This window comes from Capra hircus, chromosome 25, assembly GCF_001704415.2.
Source record: "Capra hircus breed San Clemente chromosome 25, ASM170441v1, whole genome shotgun sequence".
NCBI classification, from domain to species: Eukaryota; Metazoa; Chordata; class Mammalia; order Artiodactyla; family Bovidae; genus Capra; species Capra hircus.
In genome coordinates, this window is record NC_030832.1 from 9,267,700 (window position 1) to 9,286,031 (window position 18,332).

Below are 18,332 nucleotides of genomic sequence, written 5' to 3' on the forward strand. Positions count from 1 at the left end.
TACCTACCTGCCCGTGGAGCTGGTGTATCTCACAATCCACATCTAACCCAGCATGCTCCCACCACAAGGCCTTTGCAGGGACTGTCCCCACTGCCAGGGACGCTCCTTCCCCAGATCTCCACATGGCTCATTCCCTCACGCCCTTCTGGTTATGGCTAAAATGCCAAGAAGACCTTTCTCTGATCATTTCCTTTAAACTTACAACACCCAAACCGGCCAGCACTCCCAACTGTTCAAATTCTGCTTTCTTTTCTCTATAGTCCTTATACCTTCTGACATACTGTGCTTTATTCATTAAAGAGCCTCTTGATGAAGGTAAAAGAGGAGCGTGAAAGAGCTGGCTTAAAAGTCAACATTCAAAAAACAAAGATCATGGCATCCTGTCCCATCACTTCATGGCAAATAGATGGGGAAACAGTGGAAACAGTCTTTATTTTATTAACCCAAGACTTTATTTTCTTGGACTCCAAAATCACTGTGGATGGTGACTGCAGCCATGAAATTGAAAGACGCTTGCTCCTTGGAAGAAAAGCTATGACAAACCTAGACAGCGTATTAAAAAGCAGAGACAAAGGTCCATATAGTCAAAGCTATGGTTTTCCCAGTAGTCATGTACACATTTAGGCCACGAGTCATGTGAGAGCTGGACCATAAAGAAGGCTGAGAGCCAAAGAATTGATGCTTTTGAACTATGGTGTTGGAGAAGACTCTTGAGAATCCCTTGGACAGCAAGGAGATCAAACCAGTCAATCCTAAAGGAAATCAACCCTGAATGTTTATTGGAAGGACTGATAATGAAGCTGAAGCTCCAGCTGTTTGGCCACCTGATGCAAAGAGCCGACTCACTGGAAAAGACCCTAATGCTGGGAAAGATTGAAGGTAGGAGAAAAAGGGGGCGACAGAGGAGATGGTTGATGGCATCATCGATTCAATGGACATGAGTTCGAGCAAACTCTGGGAGATAACGAAGGACAGGGAAGCCTGGTATGCTGCAGTCCATGGGATCGCAAAGAGTCGGACATCGAGCTACTGAACAACAACAACTCATTAATGTTGTCAATCATCCTCTACCAGGGAGTAAGCTCCATGTGGGGAGGGATTTTTGTTTTGCTGTCTGCTGAATCCCCCACTGCCTAAACCAATCAGTGCCTGGGACATAGTAATAATATCACCTAAAATTTAAAATAGTGCTGACAGCGTGCCAGGCATTTTGCTAAAAGCCGTATATATTGACCAATTGCTCAGTCATTCAGTGGTATCCAACTATTTGTGACCCCGTGGACTGCAGCCCGCCAGGCTCCTCTGCCCATGGAATTTTCCAGGTAAGAATACTGGAGTGGGTTGCATTTCCTATTCCAGGGCATCTCAGGGATAGAACCCGAGTATCCTGACTCAGGGATAGAACCCTAGTCTCCTGCATTAGTAGGCAGATTCTTTGCCACTGTGCCACCTGGGAAGCCCACTGACTAATTAGTAGATACTTAATGAACACTTCCTCCCTGGATGGACCAATGCGCACCATGAGGTGTTTGCTTAAGTAGAAAGCAGAGACATTGGCACCAGACAACCTGAATCTCTCCAAATCCCAGCCCCAGCACATCCAAGCTGGGTGACCTTAAGCAAGTGTCCTAGGCTCTATGAGCCTTTCTAGTAAAATGGGGATCACAGCCACTCCATAGAGTGGAGGTGAGGCCATTGTGCCAGGCCTGGGAGAAGGAGCTCTTGGGAACCTTAGCAAGTATATAAAGCCCTTCACTGCTGGCACACAAAGCTAGCGACACTCCTTTGTGGTAACATGAAAAGCATTGGCACCAAGTCCTGCTCTTCCCAAAGCAAGCCCATGCCTGTGTGTGCGTGTTCCTCCCACAAACACGCCCTGGAAAAAGCCATCGTGCCCCTCCTTCCGTCGTCCCTTGGCCAGCTAGAGAGCTCTAGCCCTCCTTCCCTGTTTGCCTTTCTCCCTGAGCTGGGGAAGCCTCCTGGGGCAGGGCGAAGGGCTGCCTGCTGTGGGATTGGCCCAGGTGCTCACCCCATGGGAGGAGTTTCCGCAGCCTTGGCCCAAAGCTGGAACTCAGTTGGGAAGGAGGGTCCCCAGGCCCTAGACTGAGAAAGGGGTAGTTCTAAGCCTCCCGTGTACCAGGCATAAGGGGCAAGGCAGGCAGGTCCCTTCAGCTCACTGAGTCCCTCTGCACTCACACAGATCTAGGTTCAAATCCCAGCTCCGGCTCTTCCCCACTGTGTGCTCTTCAACGGGTCGCTTACCCTCTCTGTGCCGTATATATTCGTGCATTCAACATCCACTGAGCCTCTTCACTCGCAGCCCCATCTATGGGGCCAGACACTGTACGGGGCACTTGTTCTTTTTGTTGTTGTTTGGTTGCTAAGCCTTGTCCGACCCTTTGCGACCCCATGGACTGTAGCCCACAGGGCTCCTCTGTCCATGGGATTTCCCAGGCAAGAATACTGTGAACGTGAAGCAAAAGTGAAAGTTGCTCAGTCGTGTCCGACTCTTTGCAACCTCATGGACTGTATTCCATGGAATTCTCCAGGCCAGAAAGCTGGAGTGGGTAGTCAGTCCCCTTCTCCGGGGGATCTTCCCAACCCAGGGATTGAACCCAGGTCTCCCACATGGCAGGCAGATTCTTTACCAGGGAAGCCCAGAATACTGTAGTGGGTTGTCATTTCCTACTCCAGGAGATCTTCCCAACCCAGAGACAGAACCCCCATCTTGTGCTTGGCAGGCAGATTCTTTACCATGCAGTCACCTGGGAAACCCATGCTTTTATTATCATGCTATAAAGTTAGCATAATAATAATAAATCACCCACCAGGTTACCATGCAGATCAAATGAGATACTGTATATAAAATGCTGAGTCCAGTGCAGGCATGTGCCATGAGGCTGTCCCTCCTGCCCGCCCTACGCCCAGCTCCCATCCTGCAGTGTTCAGTCCCTTAGGAGGCTTTTCCTTTGGGATAATTGTTGTTTAATGTCAGACAATAGGAAACTCAGAGTTTGTCTCTGCAGGCGACTTCAGTCCCCTCAGACGTCCAGTCCAGGGCTCAACTTCCATCAACCCACTTATTAGGGTGTAAGGGGTCAGGGCAGGGGTTGCCTGTGCAGTGGAGGAGGAGTGTCCTCTTTCTCAGCTTCTAGAATTCAGCTCAGGGAGGGTCGGCTCAAGGTAGAAGGTGGGTCAGTCCTCCAACCCCCAACCCCCCAGCCCCGTCTGAGGAACCAAAGAGCTTTTTGTTCACAACACCCCTCTACCTTCCCAATGCCCCACTCTCCTCCCCACCCCCTGCCCCAGCTCCAGGCAGATTCCCAGCCATGGGGGCCTCTTTGCAGGGTGTCTTGGAGGTAAGAGTCCTGGGCAGGAAGTCAGGAGACTGGGGTCCCATCCAAGCCCTAACACAAACCAGCTGTGGAACTCACACCTCGCTCAAAGCCCTGGGCTGTGGGGGCCTCAATTTCCTTATCCAGCAAATGGGGACTCAAGACCTGTCTCCCTCACCAGTTAGGGCGCTGTAAGTGCTCCTGGACCAAGTTCAAGCTCTAATCCATCACCCATCACCTCCGCGTGCCCGGAGCCACGTCCTCTGAGATCCAGTCTGAGAGCTGTTGTTAGTAGCTGCAGGTGTGGCTGTGTGTGTGCACGTGTGTGTATGTGCAGGTGTGCCTGTGTCTGTGATCAACCCCCCTCAGATGTCTGGGAGTCCCAGCACAGAGCCTTCTGGAGCACCTTGAAGATGCTGCAGACAGGCGACACATTTTTCTCTAAAGCTCTGGGTGGTAGATATTTTCCGCTTTAGGAGACATATAGTTTCTGTCACATACAGTTTCTGAGTTTCTGAGCTCGACTCAGCCAAGGCAGTGGACAATTAACCCCGGACAACACAGAAATGTATGGGGGAATCTGTGTTCCAATAAAACTTTATTTACAAAAACAGTCACGGGAGGGGCAGATTTGGCCCCAGGGCTGGTAGTTTGATGGGCTTCCCAGGTGGCTCAGTGGGTAAAGAATCCACCTGCCAATGCAGGAGATGCAGGATCGATCCTTAGGTCAGGAAGATCCCCTGGAGAAGGGAATGGCAACCCAGTCCAGTATTCTTGCCTGGAGAACCCCCTGAACAAGGAGCCTGGCGGGCTACAGACCAATGGGGGTCTCAAAGAGTTAGACACGACGGAGCATGCACACAGGCCGTATCTCATCACAGAGGAAGTCATGATCCCTCTAAGCCTCCCATCACGCACAAGGCTGCTGCTCCTTTGAGGTTTCCCACGTTCAGAGAGTAATTTCTCCAACAGCTTTGCTACTCAAGGGGTGGTCTGCGGACCAGCATGGCTGGACTCTGAGCGCTGGTCATACATGCAGAGTCTCAGGCTCCACCCCAGACCTCCCAAGGTGCTGCACATTTTAACAAAATGCTGAGGTGACCACACGCACGGTAAAGTTTTAAAGCAGAAGGACATGGTCGGGTTTGTTGTTACAGGCAGATCTCTCCGGCTGCCGTTAGGAGGGTGGGCAGAGGGCACAAAGCTGGGAAGAAGATGGCCAGCGAGGAACTGAGAGGCAGGAGGGCCCACACCGAGTCCAGATGGAGAGACACAGAGGGAACAAGGTCACAAGGGGATCCGAAGGGCGAAATGTGGCAGGCTGTAATGGTCGGAGTGTGCCGAGGGAGGAAGCGCCAGCCCCTAACATCGGAAGGCTGCTGATCAAAGGCCAGCACCACACCACTAAGCACATGGGCTTGGCAAATGGCCAAACCTCTCTGGGCCTCAGTTTCCCCATCTGTATAATGGAGATAAAACAATATCTACCTCAGAGGGTGACTGTGAGGATTAATTCAGGTACCCCATGCTAAGCACAGTGGCTGCACTAACAAGCACTCTGCAGACCTCAGCACTTTCTATCCATCCCCCCATCCATCCATGCATCCACCTATGTACCCATCCGTCCATGCCTATATCCACCTATGTACCCATCCGTCCATCCATATATCCACCTATGTACCCATCCGTCCATGCATCCACCTATGTACCCATCCGTCCATGCATCCACCTATGTACCCATCCGTCCATGCCTATATCCACCTATGTACCCATCCGTCCATCCATATATCCACCTATGTACCCATCCGTCCATGCCTATATCCACCTATGTACCCATCCGTCCATGCCTATATCCACCTATGTACCCATCCGTCCATGCCTATATCCACCTATGTACCCATCCGTCCATGCCTATATCCACCTATGTACCCATCCGTCCATGCCTATATCCACCTATGTACCCATCCGTCCATCCATATATCCACCTATGTACCCATCCATCCATGCCTATATCCACCTATGTACCCATCCATCCATGCCTATATCCACCTATGTACCCATCCGTCCATCCATCTATCCATCCATCCGTCCATCCATATATCCACCTTTGTTACCTATCCATCCATCCACCCATCCGTCCATATATCCACCTTTGTACCTATCCATCCATCCATCCATATATCCACCTACATACCCATCCATCCATCCACCCATCCATCCATATATACACCTACATATCCATCCATCCATGTATCCATCCATGTCTACTTATCTTCTACCTTTTATCCTTTCTTTTAAAAAATATTTATTTATTTGGCCACACCAGGTCTTATTTGTGGCACACAGCATGTGGGATCTGGTTCCCTCACTAGGGATCAAACCAGGCCCCCTGCATTGGGAGCGCAGAGTCTTAGCCACTGGACCACCAGGGAATTCCCTTTCTTTTAAAAAAGTCAAACCTTAATGCCAGGAGACCAAGTCTTCTCAGTCTTGGCACTATTGATATTTGGGGCAGGGTTATTCTGTTATTCTGCACTGTAGGGTGTTTAACTGCATTCCTGCTCTCTACCTACTGGGTGCCAATAGCAGCCCCTCCCAAGTCGTAATGACCAAAAATGTCTCCAAACATTGTCAGATGTTCCCTGGTATAAAATCATCCCATTGGAGGGCACTGATCTAGATATTATTGTTGTTGTTGTTGTTAGGCTGTATTGGCGGGAGCAGGGAAGATGCTCACACTGACTTAAAGAATAAACTCTGGAGCAGAACACCTAGATTCAAATCCTGACTCTGCCATTTACTAGCTACAGTGGTAAGGGCTTTCAGTTCAGTTCAGTCGCTCAGTCGTGTCCGACTCTTTGCGACCCCATGAATCGCAGCACGCCAGGCCTTCTTGTTCATCACCAGCCTCTGGAGTTCACTCAGACTCACGTCCATCGAGTCAGTGATGCCATCCAGCCACCTCATCCTCTGTCGTCCCCTTCTCCTGCCCCCAATCCCTCCCAGCATCAGAGTCTTTTCCAATGAGTCAACTCTTCGCATGAGGTGGCCAAAGTACTGGAGTTTCAGCTTTAGCATCATTCCTTCCAAAGAAATCCCAGGGCTGATCTCCTTCAGAATGGACTGGTTGGATCTCCTTGCAGTCCAAGGGACTCTTAAGAGTCTTCTCTAACACCACAGTTCAAAAGCATCAATTCTTCAGCACTCAGCTTTCTTCACAGTCCAACTCTCACATCCATACATGACCACAGGAAAAACCATAGCCTTGACTAGACGGACCTTAGTCAGCGAAGTAATGTCTCTGCTTTTGAATATGCTATCTAGGTTGGTCATAACTTTTCTTCCAAGGAATAAGCGTCTTTTACTTTCATGGTTGCAGTCACCATCTGCAGTGATTTTGGAGCCCCCCAAAATAAAGTCTGACACTGTTTCCACTGTTTCCCCATCTATTTCTCATGAAGTGATGGGACCCATGATCTTCGTTTTCTGAATGTTGAGCTTTAAGCCAACTTTTTCGCTCTCCTCTTTCACTTTCATCAAGAGGCTTTTTAGCTCCTCTTCACTTTCTGCCATAAGGGTCGTGTCATCTGCATATCTGAGGTAAGGGCTTTAGGAAAACATTTGTCCTGTTCCTCATCTGTAAAAATAATCCCTAAAAATAATCCCTTCTTCACAGGGTTGTTGGCAACCCACTCCAGTATTCTTGTCTGGGAAATTTCATGGACAGGGGAGCCTGGTGTGCTCCAGTCCATGGGGTTGCAAAGAGCCAGACATGACTGAGCATGCACACCACACACACACACACACACACACACACACACACATACACACACATATATACACACACAGGGTTGTAGGAGGGAAAATGAGTTAACGTTAGAAAAGCACTTAGAACTCTAGCTGCACGGAGTGAGGTTAATATGCCTCTTGTGATGGAGAGTTTTTTCTTTCACCTTCTTCTTGCAACAGGATGACAAACTAGATGATGATCACCCACATTCAGACCTTGTGAGGGACCAGCTGACGGCAAGCCCCAGTCCCAGGCTTGGGGAAACAGTTAAGTCCTGACTGGAAATGGTCTTTGGCCCCAGATGGCAAGGTACATCCTTGCTAGGCGTGCCGAGGACGAAACCAACCTCAGCTCAGTGGAAAAGTGCTCTGATGTTCCTGGCTGGAACAGAAATCCACCCAAGGGCTTTGAAAGGGGGGACGCTTTTGGCAGTGGTGTTGGTCCTTTCAAAATATCTGCCCGCATCTTGTGACAGCCTCCAGGGCCGGGAAATTATTTTTGATGTGAAGGGAAAAAGGGGGATTTAGCAGTTCCAGCCAGCTTTGGGCTTCTGCATGCTTTGTGCAACCTTGCAAATTTATTGTTTTCCAAATTGCGTGCAGCCAAGGGGTTTCCAAGGAGATGCCTGACTCAGGGCAGTTTCCCCAGCTTCGGAAGGCAGAAAGCAGCTTGGAATCCTTTTTCTGGTCAAATGGTGGAAGATTTTCAACTGCAGCTGAGCCCAGGGGCAAGAGCTAGTGGAGGAGGGCTCCAGAGGGACTTGGCCAGAAATGCAAGTCGTGAAAGACCCAGAGCGGCGAGTCTCAAACTTGGCCCACTTGATGTCTGGGGCCACAGCTTCATTGTCGGGAGGGTGGACTGTCTTGTGCATCGACGTGTTTAGCAGCATCCCAGGATCCCACCCACTATTTGTGTCTGTTAGGAGCACCCTGCCCCCTTCCCGCTCCACATGGCAAGCTGTAACAACCAAAATGTCTCCGGACGTCGGCAAGTGCCACTGGGGAGTAAATTCAGCCAGGGTGAGAATTACTACTCTGAGGAGAGACGTTGAGTCAACCCTACTCACAGTTGTTTCCGTCCAGAGGCTGCCTTCAGACAATGCCAGACCAGTACACATACCAGCTGCTCAGAGGTCATCTGGGGTCAGGTGTCCTGAAACTCCTGGAGGGGCGGAGGCTCCCTGCTACAGAGGACACTTGTAGGATTCCCTGAAAATTCATGGGCATCCAGTATCTCAGGCCCTCAACCATCTTCTTAATGCTTATCACAATTTTCATTAATGAGGTTTTTACTTATTTTAAAAACATATTTATCTATTTATTTGGCTTCACTGTCTTAGTTGCAGTACTCAAATTCTTAGTTTTGGCACGTGGGATCTAGTTCCCGGAGTGGACTCAGGCCTCCTGCATTGGGAACCCAGAGTCTTAGCCACTGGACCACCCTGAAAGTTCCTACTGTAAAAAAAAAAAGGTCTGTCCCACTGGAACATAGGGCTTCGCTGGTGGGGCAGTGGTAAAGAATCCACTTGCCAATGCAGGAAATGCAGGAGACACGGGTTCAATCCCTAGGTCTGGAAGATTCCCCTGGAGAAGGAAATGACAACTTATACCAGTATTCTTGCCTGGGAAATTCCATGGATGGAGGAGCCCAGCAGGCTACAATTTCTGGGGTAGCAAAAGAGTCAGACACGACTTAGTGACTAAACAACAAACTAGAACATAAGCCCATAGGCAGGGCCCACTGGACCCCATGCTCCTAACTCAGAGTCTAGCACACCGGATGTGCTTTTAGTAAATACTGGGTTAGCCAAAGAGTTTGTCCGGGATTTTCTGCAAGATGCTAACGAACTTTTTTGGCTAAAGCAATACTTCTCAGGGAGAGAGGATTGGATTAGCAAACACTTATTGCACATTTGCACCTGGCAGGCACACTTGGAGGACTGGTGAAAACTTGGATGTCTGGACCCCAGAGTTTCTGAGTCAGGATGTCCAGGATGGGACCCAAGGATGTGCACTTCCTTCTAACAAGTTCCCAGACAATACTGATGCAGTTGGTTCAGGACTGCACCTTGAGAACCACTGGTCTGAATGCTGATCCTTTCATTCTCAACCTTGGCTGGGGAGTTTAAAAGGTTGGATGCCCAGGCTACATCCCAACCAATCAAGTCACAATCCCTAGAGATGCGGGTGGTTCCAATGTGGTAGTGTTGAGAATTGCTCAGCTGTATCTTTTCCTGGGCAAACTCGGGGAGGCAGTGAGGGACAGGGAAGCCTGGTGTGCTGCAGTCCATTGGGTCGCAAAGAGCTGGACATGACTTAGCAACTGAACAACAGCAATATTTTCTTTTCATCCTCATAAGATTATTCCTCTCTCAGAGACTAGGAAACTGAGATTCATAGGAGTTAGTTAGTTTACCAGATGCAACTCTGGTCTTTAGATCCCAGAGGCCATATCCTTTCAGTTCGCTTGTCCCTCCCTGTCAGCACAGGTTATAAATCAGACCACAGGTGGGTTGGTTTGTTTTACCATTTTTACAGTTAATAGTCATTGAGCACTTACGAAGTGACCAGTGTGGATGCTCTTATTCCCAGAGCAAACATTTGCCAACCATTATTGCTCCCATTTGACTGAGACACAGAGAGGTAGGGCAACCTGACCTTGGCCACGTAGTTAGGAAGTGCTGGAGCCAGAAGTGAACCCAACCATCTTCACTGCACTGTAGGGGCTCACGTGTGGGAGAAGCATGTGGAGATGGAAGGGGAGACTGGACCAGGAGGCAAGCCCATGTGCAAGCCAGGAGTGGAGGTGAGGCTGGGCAGCGGGTCTCAAGAAGGCAAGGAGCTGAGGACCCAAAGAGGGAGACGCCACAACTTGGAAGAAACTTGGAGACTGTTGGCACACACCCGTACTCAGGAGGCGCCCAGGCAGCCCTCTGCCTCCTCCGGGCTGCATCTGACTGTCTTCTTGTCTCAGCAGAAGCCAATCCCAGGGATTGCCCCGCCCATGGCTTCCAGTCAAAGCATATGATTGGCTAATACCAACTGCAACGTGCAGTCCTAGCTTCCCTGAGCATCAGTGGTTCACAAAGTGAGCTCAAAACACCCTCATTAGTACCATTCCCGGCTCCAGCCCTGGCCATGCTGACCTTGCTCATTTTCTCCCTACTCTCCTGTCTGGTCCCTCCAGCTTGCGGCATTTGTTGGCTGCCTTCCCAGTTCTGGACCTTGCCTCTGTTTTCCTGACTCCAGCAGCATCTCTCTCGCTTGGCACAGTGTCACCGTGAACAGATAGCTGGTGCACATGGCACCCCCTCCATCACCTCACCATTTGGCACAGCCCTCAGAGCCACCTGTATCTAAGCTCTCATGGACCCCCTCATGCTGGGTGTCCCCAGGCACACCCCACCCCCAACCCCGCAAAAAACAGTGATGAGACCTGAGCCCACATGACACTAGGGAACCGCTGATTCCTGCTGGTACTAAGGTGAGCATCAGGCAGAGACCGACTGCACATGGGGCTTTTCCTGGCGGTTACCTTGCCATATCTACATACCCACAAGGGCTCGATGGCTCAGCAGTGTCCGACTCTGTGCCACCCATGGACTGTAGCCCACCAGGCTCCTCTGTCCAGGGGATTCTCCAGGCAAGAAAAATGGAGTGGGTTGCCATTCCCTCCTCCAGGGGATCTTCCCGACCCAGGGATCCAACCTGCATCTCTTGTGTCTCTTGCATTGGCAGGTGAATTCTTTACCACTGCACCACCTGGAAAACCCCTAGTTATTTAATCTATTTCTTCAAATCAATGCCCTTTTCAGCCTTGAACAAATGTATCTGAAATGGCACCTTTATAGTATTGCCATATGTAGAAAGGGATTCCTTGGTAACTCAGCTGGCAAAGAATTCACCTACAATGCAGGAGACCCTGGTTCATTTCCTAGGTCAGGAAGATTCACTGCAGAAGGGATAGGCTACCCACTCCGGTATTCTTGGGCTTCCCGGCGGCTCAGCTGATAAAGAAACTGCCTACAATGAGGGAGACCTGGGTTCGATCCCTGGGTTGGGAAGATTCCATGGAGAAAGGAATGGCTTCCCAGTCCAGTATTGTGGCCTGGAGAATTCCATAGACTCTATAGTCCATGGGGTCACAAAGAGTCAGACACAGCTGAGCGATTTTCACATATGTAGAAAATGACTATCTCCTGCCATAGATAGAGGGTCTCATCGTGGTAGATAAGATGGGAAAAGACCTTAATTTCAAAGGGTCAGTGCAGCCTGAGACTTGAAGTCTGCCTGGAAAGGGAGATTCCCAAACAAAAGAGAGATGGCAAAGACAGACTAGGGTCACATCAGGCCTCATTGCTCGACACTATTGGAAAGACTGATGGAGGAAACTGGAAACAAGAACGTTCTCAGTAGACACGATGGTCTTTAAGGCCTGGCCCATCCACTTCTCACCAGCCTATCCACTGAGGCACAGGGGCAGGCAGGCCAGCTCCCCAGCACTTGTGCTCGGCCGGTTACGGAAACGAGCTGTCAGGAGCTTGGCTGCTGGCTCTGGTGCTGGAAGGGATCCGACTGCTTGCGAAGCACAAAAGCGTTTCCCACTCCACCATGGGGTCCAAGCCTCGTTGGACAAACAGAGGGGCTGGCAGCAGGCACTGAGGCCCTCAGACGGTGACTGCAGGCCCTCACCCCCGTAGACAGCGCACACCCTACTGCCCCCCACACTCCTGGGGGAGGAGAGGTTCTGCTGGTGTTAATGACCAATTGGAAGTCAAAACCCCAAAGAAACTTCAGAGTGAAAGCAGAAAACTTTCAAGGTGAAAACTCAGAGCCCCTGTGTTCTCTACAGTCCTCTCCAGGCTTGGCTGCTTTCTTGCACTTCCTCCAATGTACAGAGCAGGTGTGGAAAAAGATGGGAAAAAAATGGAAAGAGTTGCAGATTTTTATTTTTCTGGGCTCCAAAATCACTTCAGACAGTGACTGCAGCCATGAAATTAGAAGACGCTTGCTCCTTGGAAGAAAAGTTAAGACCAACCTAGACGGCATATTAAAGAGCAGAGACATCACTTTGCCAACAAAGGTCTGTATAGTCAAAGCTATGGTTTTTCCAGGAGTCGTGTATGGATGTGAGAATTGGACCATAAGAAAGGCTGAGCGCTAAAGAATTAATGCTTTGGAAGTGTGGTGTTGAAGATTCTTGAGAGTCCCTTGGACAGCAAGGAGATCAAACCAATCAATCCTAAAGGAAATCAACCCTGAATATTCATTTGAAAGATTCACGCTGAAGCTGCAGCTCCAGTACTTTGGCCACCTGAGGCGAAGAGCCTACTCAGTGGAAAAGACCCTGATGCCGGGGAAGATTGAGGGCAAGAGGAGAAGGGAACTGTTGATGAATATCAGGGTTGTTGTGGTGTATCAATATGATACCTACCAGGGGTAGTACCTATCAATACAATACAGTATCCATTCAAGACATATAAGACTCGGGAACAAGAAGGAACAAACTAGGGATCTCAGCTATGGTGAATGGAAAAAGGCCTAATGAAAGAAGAGTGGACAGGGTATGGTGCCCTTTATGTAATTATTCTGGAAAATGCAAACTAATCGGTAGTGATGGAAAGCAGATCAGTGGTTGTGTTGGGAACAGAGGGTGGGGGTCAGGAGGGAGAGATGACCAGGGACACAAGGGAATCTTTTCATATGTTCACTACCTTGCTTGAGATAGCAGCTTCATGACATATGTGTGTCAAAGCTTCTCAGATTCTATACTTGAAACATAAGTTAATTATATGTCAAGTAAAAATAGAGCTGTTAAAAGGAAAACATGAGGATCCAAATAACATGTGGGCCAAGTTTAACCCCTGGACTACAAGTATTTATCCTCTGATTTTAAATCCCCTCCAGGGACTTCCCTGGTAGTCCAGCGGTTAAGATTTCACTTTCTCTTGCAGGGGATGAGGGTTCAGTCCTTGGTCAGGGAGCTAAGATTCCACGTGCCTCGTGGTCAAAAAATCAAAAGGTAAAACAGAAGCAATATTGTAACACATTCAGTGAAGACTTTAAAAATGGTCTACATTAAAAAAAGAAAATCTTAAAAAAAAAAAAAAGAAAAACCACTCCACCCGCATTTCCTTAGACTTCACCGTGCATTTTGGGAGGCACTGAGGTTGCAAAGGCATGGTGAGAAATTCCCATGACAGCAGCGGTGCAGAGAGGCCTGGCCAAGGTGAAGATGGAGGCAGAGCCTGTCACCTGTATTCTCCAGTTAGACTCTCAAGGTTTCCTACAGAATCTAAAGCAATCGAACTTTTCCTCCCTGTAAATCTAGTTGTCCTATTGAAGGATCGAATGCCCTCTCAGAAAGCTGCCAGCCCATCAGCTGGCAACATCGAAAGCGAGCAGAGCACTTAGAAGGGCTCAGCAATGGTCCAGGCAAGAAACGATGGAGGCTCAGGTCCGAGTGGAAGCAGAGGAGGAGGGAGGGGTGACGAGCTTCTGAAATTTGAACCAATAGGATTTACTGATGGAGAGGATGGGGGCGTGGGAGAGAAAGAGCGGCATCCAGGTGGACTCCGAGATTCAGGATTGAGCCCTGGAAGCTTCTGGAAGCATCTAGAAGTGACAGCTACCAACTGAGATGGGGGAAGGGGCTCCAGGTGAAGGAGAGTGAACAGGAAAGTTCCCAGCTTGAAAGCTGGCTCATTCTGTTTGCGACAGGAAAGCCTTCAGCCAGGGGGGTGGGGGGAGGGGGTGCCGTGAGGGTGGGGGGAAGGGAGATAGAGGGGGGAGGCTGCTGAGCAGAAGCAGAGAAATCCGATTCCTCTCTCTGACATCCAGTCAAAGCTAAGCTTCTGCCTTATCGTGACTCCCCAGCTCCTAACGTCATTCGCTCCCACCACATTAGTAATCAAGATGGAAAATGAGATTTTGATTCAAGGGCATGCATCTCGGAGGGGCGGCAGAAGCCCCAGAGGGACATATACATCTGCATAAATCCGGGAAGATCTGTGTGGCCGGCTGAGCCGGCCTGAGCCGGCGGATCCCTCCAGGAAGGAAAGGCTGGGCTTGGAAGTAAAATGCAATTAGAGAAGATCTGATTAGAATGGGATGACTGCGCCTTGCCTCTTGGAAAGATTGGGTTCCCCCAATATTTTTGAGTCTGGAAGAGAGAGGGAGGAGGAAGGAGTGAGAGAAGAGACGCAAACAGCTCAAAATTGTCAAGATCAACTTGCTCTGCAACGTGCACTCTTGCCTGCTTCTCACCAGCAGCACTGGGGACCCCGGAGGTTGTTCACAGCGCAGATTCTCAGGCTCAACTCCAGACCTTCTCGGTCAGAATCTGCATTTCGATGCAATCCCCAGGCAACATGGGTGATTACAGCACAGAAAATAATAGTTGAGACACAAGTCTATTTTGCTGTTCTCCAAGAGTCAGGGGCTTCACAGGTAGCGCTAGTGGTAAAGAACCCGCCTGCCAGCACAGGAGACACAGGAGACATGGGTTCGATCCCTGGGTCGGGAAGATCCCCTGGAGGAGAGCAAGGCAGCCCACTCCAGTATTCTTGCCTGGAAAACCTCATGGACAGAGGAGTCTGGTGGGCTACAATCTATGAGGTTGCAAAGAGTTGGACACAACTGAAGGGACTTATGCACACAAGAGTCAGGCTTTCACCCACCATCTTTACCACTATAGGCATATCCCCTCACACCATTTGTAACATGGTTAATAATCTTTTAAAATCAATTGTCTTAAAAATTTTTTTTAATATATTTGTTTAAAAATAAAACATTATATCACTATTATCAATGGAAAATCGGCATCGTTTGCCGTAATGGAAATAACCATTAAAATGCACGAACAAGATGAGCGTAAAAGCGTGTAATTTAAACTCTGGGTAAGGCCCAAAGATCTCAGCCTGAGGTCCACACCCTCTGCTTCAAAGGGAGATCAGTTGGAGTTAAAGAGCTGAGGAAGGCATTCTAGCATCCAATCGAGACTTTCCTCTTGAGAGCATCACAAGGGTTGAAGGGGACTTTACTGATGGTCCAGTGGTTAGGAATCTGCCTTCCAGTGGAGAGGACATGGGTTCCATCCCTAGTCTGGGAACTAAGACCCCACGTGCCGAGGCAGAGCAACAGAGCCCGTGCCGCAACTAGAGAAACCTGCGTACCCCAGTGAAGAGCCCACATGCCGCAGTGAAAATCCAGCACAGCCAAAATGTTAAGAAGGAGGAAACACCTTCTCGCTATGTGATTGCATGCTATTAATGCTGCGTCCTTGTAAACACACCCAGTCATTTCCCCTGCCGGGACCTCACGCCCACAACTGCAGAACAAGCCCTGTGGGCCGCAGCACCTCTGCCCCTATACCTCCCTCCCTCCATACCTCCCTCCCCCCAGGTCCTTGTATCTTTCCCCCCACGTTGAGTCTCACTCTACAGGGCACCTTGGACTGGGTAATCTGGGGACAAGCCCCTCCTCTGGCCACGCCCCTTCCCTGGCCACGCCCCACACTGGGAGCCTGGTTTTCAGGAGCTATCAGTTCTCAAAGGCAGCAACTCACTCTGTGACCATCAACTGCTTCCGCTCAAAGAGGTCACCCGCCGTTCTTTAAGCGGTGATCAGTATGATTGGGTGACATCCCAAGGCCCCAGAGTGTGAGGACCCAGGATAAGTTACAAGGCTTGGGGTGTGGCCTTGGGGATAGAGCCCCCATGATCATGGTAGACAGCTAAGGCTGTCTACACAGCCCTGAACCACTGGGACATTCAAAATCTGCTTAGGGAACTGTGTAGACCTGGTCTTTCAAAGTGAATTCCTATGACCACCCGGTCAATAATTGCTCTGCAGCACAGAAAAAGATAGTTGTGTGCCTAGTAGCTCAGTCATGTCCGAGACTCTTTGCAGCCCCATGGACTGTAGCCCACCAGACAAGAATGAGTACTGGCTTGTTTGCAAAGCAACTGGTAATTAAATAATGATGATTAATAAAAATCCACTTGGTGGCAAAACCTGATAAGCAGTAATGAGGCTGTTAGTAATCACTGAAAACTTCCCTGGAGATACATGGAAAGGGGAAATGTTTGCTCCCTACCTACCCTCAGCCAAAAGATCCCTTTTTCTTTATCAATAATATTGATTTTATTAATTAAATAAATTAATAAACACCTCTATTGAGTGCTTACTGTCTACCAAGCACGTTCTAAGGTCTCCATAAAGATCAACTCACTAATCCTCACACTGTTGGCATCAGACAGGAATCCTGACCCCCAGTTTCACAAGTGAGAAACCAGCCACCGTGACCCAACTTAATCCCAAGTCACCTCCAGGCCTCAGACTCATGTGGTAAAACGTGGCAATGAACTGTATTTGATCCGCTACAGGAAATGCCAAATTAAAGAAATCGCTTGCACAAATGGCCCAAAAGTAGAAGCCATCCGAGCATCCACTGAGGGATGAATCGTATATACATCCAGGCAATATCATTCAGCTTTATGAAGGATATTCTGATGCAATCTACAGCACAGATGAACTTTAAAGACATTGTGCTAAGTGAAATAAGCCAGACACAAAAGGACAAATACCGCACAATTCTAAGTACCTAGTCAATTCATAGAGACGGAAAGTGGAACTGGTGGTCGCCAGGGGAAAGGGAGGGGGATGGGGAGTCATCATTTAATGGACACAGAGTTTAAACACAGGGTTCTTTATACTTTGGGAAGATGACAAATGTTCTAGAGATGGATAGTGGCGATGTTTGCATCATGTGAAGATACGTCTAATATGACGGAAAGCATTAGTCGCTCAGTCGCGTCTGACTCTGCAACCCTATGGACTGTAGCCCACCAGGCTTCTCTGTCCATGGGGATTCTCCAGGCAAGAATACTGGAGTGGGTTGTCATGCCCTCCTCCAGGGAATCTTCCTGACCCAGGGATTGAACCCGGGTCTCCTGCATGGCAGGCAGATTCTTTACCATCTGAGCCACCAGGAAAGCCCAGCATGACGGAACTATACCCTTAATAATGGTTGCTATGAACCGAATGTCCAAACTCAGATGTTGACACCTAACCCCCATTGTTGACAGTATTGGGAAGTGGAGTAGTCTGTGGGAAGTGATTAGGTCAGCAGCAGCCTCATGAATGGGAGTAGGGCCCTTCTGAAGGAGGTCAGGGAGCTCCACACTCTCTGCCATGTGAGGACACAGTATCCAAGAACCAAGAAGCAGGTTCCCAGCAGATACCACCCCTCCCAGAGCCTCGATCCTGGACTTCTCAGCCTTTATTTATCAAAAAATAAATTTCTGTTGTTTATAAGTCACCCAGGCTATGGTATTTTTATTATAGCAGCGCAAAGCAACTAAGACAATGGCAAATGCTTTGTTATGTATATTTCATCACAATAATAGACTGATTTTTCAAGGAAGGAAGGAAGGAAGGAGGAAAGAAAGAATCCGCATGACCTCCTCTGTCTTCCCCTCCCTCCAAACTCATCCCACCTCCATCATCTTGGGAACACTCGCCCCCAGCCCAGTCCTTCAGCTGCCTATCTCCTTATCCATCTGCTCTTGATGTAATTGCGACAACTGCCTGTCTGATCTACCTGAAGTAAGGACCCCAGGAGATCTCTGGCAAATCTCCTTGCTTCTTCTCTCACTAACACTTATTACCAACCTTGCAATTATTTAGAGAAACTTCTGTTTTATGGGCTTCCCTGGTGACTCAAACTGTAAAGAATCTGCCTCCAATGCCAGAGACCTGGGTTCAATCCCTGGGTCAGGAAGATTCCCTGGAGAAGGGAATGGCTACCCACTCCAGTATTCTTGTCTGGAGAATCCCATGGATAGAGGAGCCTGGTGGGCTGCAGTCCATGGGGTCACAAAGAGTCGGACACGACTGAGCGACTAACACTGGGCTTTCCTGGCAGCTCAGCTGGTAAAGACTCTGCTTGCAAGGCAGGAGAACCTGGTTCAATTTCTGGGTCGGGACGATCCCTTGGAGAAGGGATAGACTATCCAGTCCAGAGTGTTTGGGCTTTCCCTGGTGGCTCAGACAGTAAAGAATCCACTTGCAATTCAGGAGTCCTGGGTTTGATCCCCTGGAGGAGGGCATGACAACCCACTCCAGTATTCTTGCCTGGAGAATTCCATGGACGGAGGAATCTGGCAGGCTACAGTCCATGGGGTCACAAGGAGTCAGACGTGACTT

At 49.3% G+C, this 18,332-nt stretch overlaps 1 protein-coding gene across 1 annotated transcript in view; it reads right to left on the reverse strand.

The window, feature by feature from the left end:
• The window catches only part of TEKT5 (tektin 5), a 48,186-nt gene that overhangs the window by 12,816 nt on the left and 17,038 nt on the right, over positions 1–18,332 (reverse strand). The window lies entirely within an intron of this gene.